Source organism: Musca domestica, unplaced genomic scaffold (assembly GCF_030504385.1).
Source record: "Musca domestica strain aabys unplaced genomic scaffold, Musca_domestica.polishedcontigs.V.1.1 2, whole genome shotgun sequence".
NCBI classification, from domain to species: domain Eukaryota; kingdom Metazoa; phylum Arthropoda; class Insecta; order Diptera; family Muscidae; genus Musca; species Musca domestica.
The window spans coordinates 37,884,808-37,892,991 of NW_026712249.1; positions in this window are offsets into that span (position 1 = coordinate 37,884,808).

The window sequence follows — 8,184 nt, forward strand, 5'->3', positions numbered from 1 at the left end:
ATATATATATATATATATATATATATATATATATATATATATATATATATATATATATATATATATATATATATATATATATATATATATATATATATATATTATATAATATAAAAAGTTAAGGTCATATATGAATTACCATTACCTTTTTTCCTTCATCATTTTCTGCATTTGATTCGCTTCTGATAACAATTCATTAATCTAAATATATTCTCCAAAGAATTCCAACACATGTGCTCTCTGCTTCCCATGGCTTTACACAGCATTATTACGAGGCCGGCCGGCTTGGCAAAATTTATAACATATGCTTATCGCGAACCGCAAACAAAAAACAATCCATATTTTTTTTGCAGCAGCAATTCATTTGGCAAAATATTTGTTTCGTCTCTTTTTTATCGGTTGAAAAATATTGACATTTAAAATTTTATAATTTTTTTTCTATGCCCTACAAACACACAAGCACACAAAGGGAAAATGAACAACAAATAAAATAAAATTGTATTTTTATTTGAGACAATAACAAATCAGGTTGCTATGATAAAAATCGGCACAATTCGTTTGAGGGGATGAAGGGGAAGTGGTTAAAATATAGTTAATTGTTGTGGTTGCGAGAAGGGGTCTGATATTTTTAAAGCAATCTTATCGTTCGTTACAAATGTGGTGTTGGCAAACAAAATGCATTTGATTGTTTTTTGAAAAATCTCAGTATATCTTGAAATATAAATAGTAAATGGGAAATGTGTGTACTAGTTGTGATGTAAGATGCGGTTTTATAAGTGACATTTTTATATTTATTGTAATTAGTCATGGAGAATGTTTCATATAGAGAAATTTGAAATTTTTAAGAATTTTGTGTACTTATATTTTCAAATTTTTTTCTATAATTAGAAATTAGAAACCAAAACCACATATATTCTGTATGTTATAAAAAAACAGGAGAAAGAGAATTCTTAGAACTCGAAAAAAAGCTGGGGCCATGTGTTCAGATGGAGCAAAATTCGAATCATTTATATATACAGGGTGAGATGAATAAACTGCAACAAACTTCAGACTGCTGTCATTTCTAAACCACTCGTCCAACAGCTGTTAAAATAATTCCAATGACAACTCATTATATTGTTTATAAGCGTACAAAAGCATTTTGGTGAGAATTTTCCAGCAAAAAAGGTTATTCGTGATGATAGTGTGATTCCTTTTTATTTGGCTTTATATTTGGCTGGAAGACCACAAGTGGCTATCGTTACAGCACTCCAGCATTTAAATGTGAATAAATATTTTATGTCTCGTAAATTCATTCGTTACCGTGATACTGATAGCGTAGCCCGATGTTAAAGAAGTGGACGGAAGAAGAACAGCAACATCACTAGAAATGGTTCGAAAAGTAAAGAAGCGACTTGATCGAAACCCGCGTCGCAGTGGCCGAAAATGGCTGAACTTATCGCAATATTCCATTCGTTGAAAAATTAGCTCGAGATAAAGCCATTGAAATTCCAAAAAGTCAAAGAACTAACACCGCAACAGAAACAAAATAGACCCAAAGGAGTTAAAGAGTTGCTTCGCTTGGCCGAAAATTGTGAACTGACGAATTTGTTTTTCTCCGATGAGAAAACATTCGTTGTCCAGAATGATCGTGTTTACTTGCCAAAGAGGTCAGCTAAAAATGTGAACCTTCGGTTGGCCACCAGAACTCAAGCACCGGTCATGGTGATGGTGTGGGCCGCCATAACAGCCGATGGTCGCTCTCCGCTCGTATTAATCGACCGTGGCTTCAGAATAAATGCCGAATATTATCTTGAAAACATTTTGGAGGGTGTATTAAGGCCTTGGGCAAACAAACATTGAACATTTCAACGGAACTCAGCACGCGCCACCCAAGAATGGTGCAAAATGAGGTTCCTCGCTTCATTTTCAGCGCACAATGACCACCAAAATCTCCGGTTACCAATCCGTTGGACTATTGTGTCTGGAGTATTTTGGAAAGCAAGGTTTGATACTAAAAAATGACAAAGTGTGGATCACCTCAAACAAGCGCTTCGATGGGAATGGGCCAAAATACCGCAGAGCAACATTCGGGCAGCGTGTGACGGCTTCATTGACCGTTTGTAGGCCATAATTCGTGCCAAAGGTGACCAATTCGAACAAATCTAAACTTTGTTGCTTTCATTTAATAAAATTTGAAAAAAAAAAACCTCAACCTGTAGAAGACCTGTGAATGTCTACTCCTAATAGAAAACATTTGAAAAATCTTCTGGCTTTATAAAACCTGCAAACGAGCTTTTGGTTATAGAAGACCTGCAAAAGGTCTTCTTGCTATAGGAAGCATGTAACAGTTCTTCGGGCTATAGAAGAGCTGCAAAAGATCTTCTGACTAAATAAAAAACTCTAAAAGGTCTCCTGGCTATGGGAGACCTGTTAACGGTCTTCTGGCTATATAATACCAGCAAATCGACGTCTGTGTATAGAAGGCCTGTAAAATGTCTTCTGTCTATAGAAGACCTGTAACAGTTCTTCTGGCTATAGTAGCCCTTCAGAGGTCTTCCATCTATAAAAGACCTGTAAAAGGGCATCTGGTTATAGAAAACCTGTAAAAAACCTTTTGGCTACAGAGGACCTGTAAACGGTCTTCTTGCTATAGAAGACCTATAAAAGGTCTTCTGGCTATGGAATGCAGGTATTCTGGCTATAGAAGATCTGTAAACGGTCTTCTTGCTATAAAAGACCTTTAAAAGGAGATCTGTAAAACGTATTCTGGCTATAGAAGACCTGTAAAAGGTCTTCGGGCTATGGAAGATCTGTGAAAGGTCTTCTGGCTATAGAAGACCTTTGAAAGGTCTTCTGGCTATAGAAGACCTGTGAAAGGTCTTCTGGCTATAGAAGACCTGTGAAAGGTCTTCTGACTATAGGAGACCTGTGAAAGGTCTTCTAACTATAGCACACTTGTAGAGGGTCTTCTGCCTATAGAAGATCTGTAAATAGTCTTCTGACAATAGAAGATCTGTAAAAGGTCTCTGGCTATGGAAGACAGAAAGGTCTTCTGGATATGCCTCTAAAAGTCTCCTAGGTACAGAAGATCTGTAAACGGTCTTCTGGCTATAGAAGGCCTGAAAAAGGTCTTCTGTCTATAGAAGACCTGTAGAAGGTCTTCTGGCTATAGAAGACCTGTAGAAGGTCTTCTGGCTATAGAAGACCTGTAAAAGGTATTCTGGCTATTGAAGACCTGCAACAGATCCTCCGGGCTACAAAAGACCTGTAAAGGGTCTTTTGGCTGCAGAAGACTTATAAAAGGTCATCTGACTATAGAAAACATGTAAAAGACCTGTTAAAGTTCTTTTGGCTATAGAAGTCCTGTAAAAGGTCTTTTATCTATAGAAGACTCTTTAAACGACAACGAAAGATCTCAATTAAAATTTCCCCTTCTAAATTAAATCAACATGCATTTAACTCCTGCCAGATAAAACTGTGCAGATCCTCCCTGAATAACTAGTGAACCAGTGACCTGATATGATGATGGCGATGATAACAATAAAACATTGTCAAATATTTGCATATAGGCAAGCATTGTTCGTCGTACAATTTTCCTTTTTAAGGCATCACGTTAAATTGCTGGCACAGATGCTGAGTAGCAAACCGGAGAAAAACCCCAACTGACAGCAACAACAATTGTTGAATCGAAAAATATTCAAATCTCCCCTTATTTTAATGGATTTATCCATACAAAAGCTTTGTTCTTTTGCGGTTTTTTATTTTTACAAAATACATAAAAACATATTTTATTAAAGTGAGTTATATTGTTATAAATAGCAACAAAAACCATCAAACACATACACGCACGCACCGACTCACACATAATAGGCGTTGAACAAAATCATGTGTGGCTTTTTGTTTTCGTTCAGGAAAACAAGCAGAGAGAGGGAGAAAGAGGGAGAGAGGCGAAAAAAGTTGAAGCTTGGAATAAAAATAAGATCAGGTCATTCATATCTTCTGTTCATTTTGTTTTTCTCCAGTCCCTGCTTGCTTTCCTTCCTCTGCCAACTTCTCCTCGCGTCACACATATGTGCCCCTGCTGTACTTCGGAGTTTTTATGTTGGGAAGCTTGCTGCTGCTTCTTCTGCTTGCTAAAGCTTCTGCCACTGCTGTGTGTCAATTGTCACAGAGATCTGTGGCGTTTTTTGTCTTCTTTTACAGAACAATACTCAGAATACTGAAAATCCTGTTTGCAATGACAAAGAAACAAATCGGAATAAAACGAAAAAAATAAAAAATAAAAACGACAACAGCAACAAGGATAAAAGCTGTACACCAGAAAGTATGTCAGTTTTGGGGTCAAACATATGCGGCTTTCTCAGCCTGAAGAAGAAGTCGAAGTCGACAACAATAGCAAGAGCAGAAAAAAAATACCGGCAAAAACAATTATTATATTCAATTGTTTCAATACTTGAAAGAAAAATGAAAGAAAAACAATCTAAGCAAAAGGAAAAAAAAAGTATTTTACAATAACGAGGATGGATGTGCAGGAGGAAAAACTATGCCAATTTGCTGAGGAAAATGACTGTGTGGTAATCCCTATGGAGAGACACAAAGAAAATCTAGAGACAATCAGTATTTAGGAGAAATTGTCGAGCAATTATTAAAATATTTGAAATCAGCACCTCGTCTTTAGATGTTTCTGCTACGACGGGAAATGCGTTAAAAATTAATAATATTTTCTATTAAAATGTCGACCCGATTCTGGCAATTTTTCGAAAGGATACAATCATTCCGTTTAATCTTAAAATTCCGATTTTCGACAGGATGACCAGACCCTCCATTTTTTTACCAGAAAATCCTTAAAAAAGTCCAACCAATTTGTGTCTATGGGGCCCAAACCAAAACGTGGACCTAAAACACACCTGAGTAAAATTTGTTAAACCAACTTTGTTTCCTGCTGAGGCTAGAGTGGGTTCCATACATGGACAGACAGACGGACGCAATTTATGTTGATCAAGACGTCATAATTTTCACATTTCTTTTTATTTTATTGAACAAAAGCAAAAAATGTCGGAAATAGCATCAAATTTTAGAATAAGTTTAAATTTGTTCGATTTGGTCACTTTTGGCACGAATAAGGGCCTTCAAATGGCCAATGAAACCTTCACACGCTGCCCGAATGTTGCTCTGCTGTATTTTGGCCCATTTCCGGTGAAGCGCTTGCTTGAGGCGATCGACACTTTGGTATTTTTTAGTGCCAACCTTGCTTTCTAAAATACTCCAGACACGCTAAGGGCTAGCGAATGCGGATCTTTTCGTATAAAAGTTGGTCCGAAGGATTTTTCGATAGAAGATAGTCGAAGTTTGGGGCTTAAGATTAATTTTCAAATTTCGCCACGATTTTTCCAATAGATAATATAATTAAAATTTAATAATTAATTAATTAGAGGAAAGTGTTTTTCTTTATGGAATATCATCCTCAGATTTCCGAAACAGAAAAAACAAGCCCTTCGTTCGTGAGAAATACGAGCTTAACAAAAAACCGATTCATACGTACTTCTATACGTATACATTTCTTTTCACATAAAATATTATATTCGCAAGAGATTCTTCTTTCTTCCCCTTTACGCCCAAATCACACGATCACCGAATGACCCTCTTTCCTGAGATCGTCACGTTCCATGTTTAACGATAAACTTGAACTTGTTTAAACAACATACAACCATTTTTGAAACGCATCATCCAACATCGTCGTCTCTTGTATTGTCTTTTAAAAATCAAAATAACAGAAAAACAAACACACAACCCAAAACATGTGCCGAAAAAAAGGTCAGATGTACGTGTGTTCTCAGATTGCTGTAGGAAACAAACACTTTGCACACGCGCCGCTATAAAACAAGGGCAGCAAGCTGTAGCCGGCGCACAGAAAAGCTGCAATCTTTGGCGCACTTGGTTCACATGCTATGCTACGCTATCTTGGCATGGGTTGTTCCTGGGATTAAATGCGATAAAGAGTTGTGGCGGTGGTGGTGCTGGTTCCTCTTGTTGCATGGCCGATTAACAAGTGAAGATAAAAATCTTCAGATATCGTAATGCGAAAGTAAGAGAGGCAGAAAATGATACTCACTGTTTTAAGAACTAAACTGTACGTAAATTTTACGTGAAATTGAAAAAATCAGACCTCAGTTACACTATGGACGGAGTTTTTATTTCATTAAAAAATCGGACCTCAGTTACACTGAGACCTCATTTACTCTGAGGCCGAAGTTTTTTCTATGCGAAAAGAAATCAGACTCAGTTCGACTGAGGACGGACTTTTTTCTATAGAAAAAAGTCAGACCTCAGTTCGACTGAAAAAAAGACCTCAGCTATACTGAGACTGGAGTGTTTTCCATAGAAAAAAATCCGACCTCAGTTATATTGAGGCCGCAGTTTTTTCCAAAGGATTTTTTTCCACAGGAGAAAATCACTGAAGCCGGAGTTTTTTCCATAGAAAAAAAATCAGACCTCACTTACACTGAGGTCGGAGTTTTTTCCATGGGAAAAATCACTGAAGTCGAATTTTTTTCCATAAGAAAAAATCAGACCAAAAAATCACTGAAGCAGAAAAAATCAGACCTCGATAGAAAAAAAATCAGACCTCAGTTACAAAAAAAGGCTCGGTTACACTGAGGCCGGTGTTTTTTCCATAGGAAAAAAATCGAACCTCAGTTACACTGAGGCCGGTGTTTTTTCCATAGGAAAAAAATCAAACCTCAGTTACACTGAGGCCGGTGTTTTTTCCATAGGAAAAAAATCGAACCTCAGTTACACTGAGGCCGGAGTTTTTTCCATAGGAAAAAAATCAGGCCTCAGTTACACTGAAGCCGGAGTTTTTTCCATAGGAAAAAAATCAAACCTCAGTTACACTGAGGCCGGTGTTTTTTCCATAGGAAAAAATTCAAACCTCAGTTACACTGAGGCCGGTGTTTTTTCCATAGGAAAAAAATCAAACCTCAGTTACACTGAGGCCTGTGTTTTTTCCATAGGAAAAAAATCAAACCTCAGTTACACTGAGGCCGGTGTTTTTTCCATAGGAAAAAAATCAAACCTCAGTTACACTGAGGCCGGTGTTTTTTCCATAGGAAAAAAATCAAACCTCAGTTACAATGAGGCCGGTGTTTTTCCATAGGAAAAAAATCAAACCTCAGTTACAATGAGGCCGGTGTTTTTTCCATAGGAAAAAAATCAAACCTCAGTTACACTGAGGCCGGTGTTTTTTCCATAGGAAAAAAATCAAACCTCAGTTACACTGAGGCCGGAGTTTTTTCCATAGGAAAAAAATTAAACCTCAGTTACACTGAGGCCGGAGTTTTTTCCATAGGAAAAAAATCAAACCTCAGTTACACTGAGGCCGGAGTTTTTTCCATAGGAAAAGAATCAAACCTCAGTTACACTGAGGCCGGAGTTTTTTCCATAGGAAAAAAATCAAACCTCAGTTACACTGAGGCCGGAGTTTTTTCCATAGGAAAAGAATCAAACCTCAGTTACACTGAGGCCGGAGTTTTTTCCATAGGAAAAGAATCAAACCTCAGTTACACTGAGGCCGGAGTTTTTTCCATAGGAAAAGAATCAAACCTCAGTTACACTGAGGCCGGAGTTTTTTCCATAGGAAAAGAATCAAACCTCAGTTACACTGAGGCCGGAGTTTTTTCCATAGGAAAAAAATCAAACCTCAGTTACACTGAGGCCGGAGTTTTTTCTATAGAAAAAATTGCCTCGCTTACACTGAGGCCTGATTTTTTTTCTATAGAAAAAATTGCCTCGCTTACACTGAGGCCTGATTTTTTTTTCTATAGAAAAAATTGCCTCGCTTACACTGAGGCCTGATTTTTTTTCTATAGAAAAAAATTGCCTCGCTTACACTGAGGCCTGATTTTTTTCTATAGAAAAAAATTGCCTCGCTTACACTGAGGCCTGATTTTTTTCTATTGAAAAAAATTGCCTCGCTTACACTGAGGCCTGATTTTTTTCTATAGAAAAAAGTCTCGGGTACACCGAGACCATAGAAAGAATGTATCTTTTCCTTTTTTTGTCCTGGAATTTCTTACTATTTTTTTTATTAAAAAAATCGGTTTATAAAAAACTTACCAAATGTAAAACGGTGTTCACGACCTCACGATTTGTCACCTGTCCCACCTCGATGAGTCCGATGAGTACGGCAAACTTCAGATTGTC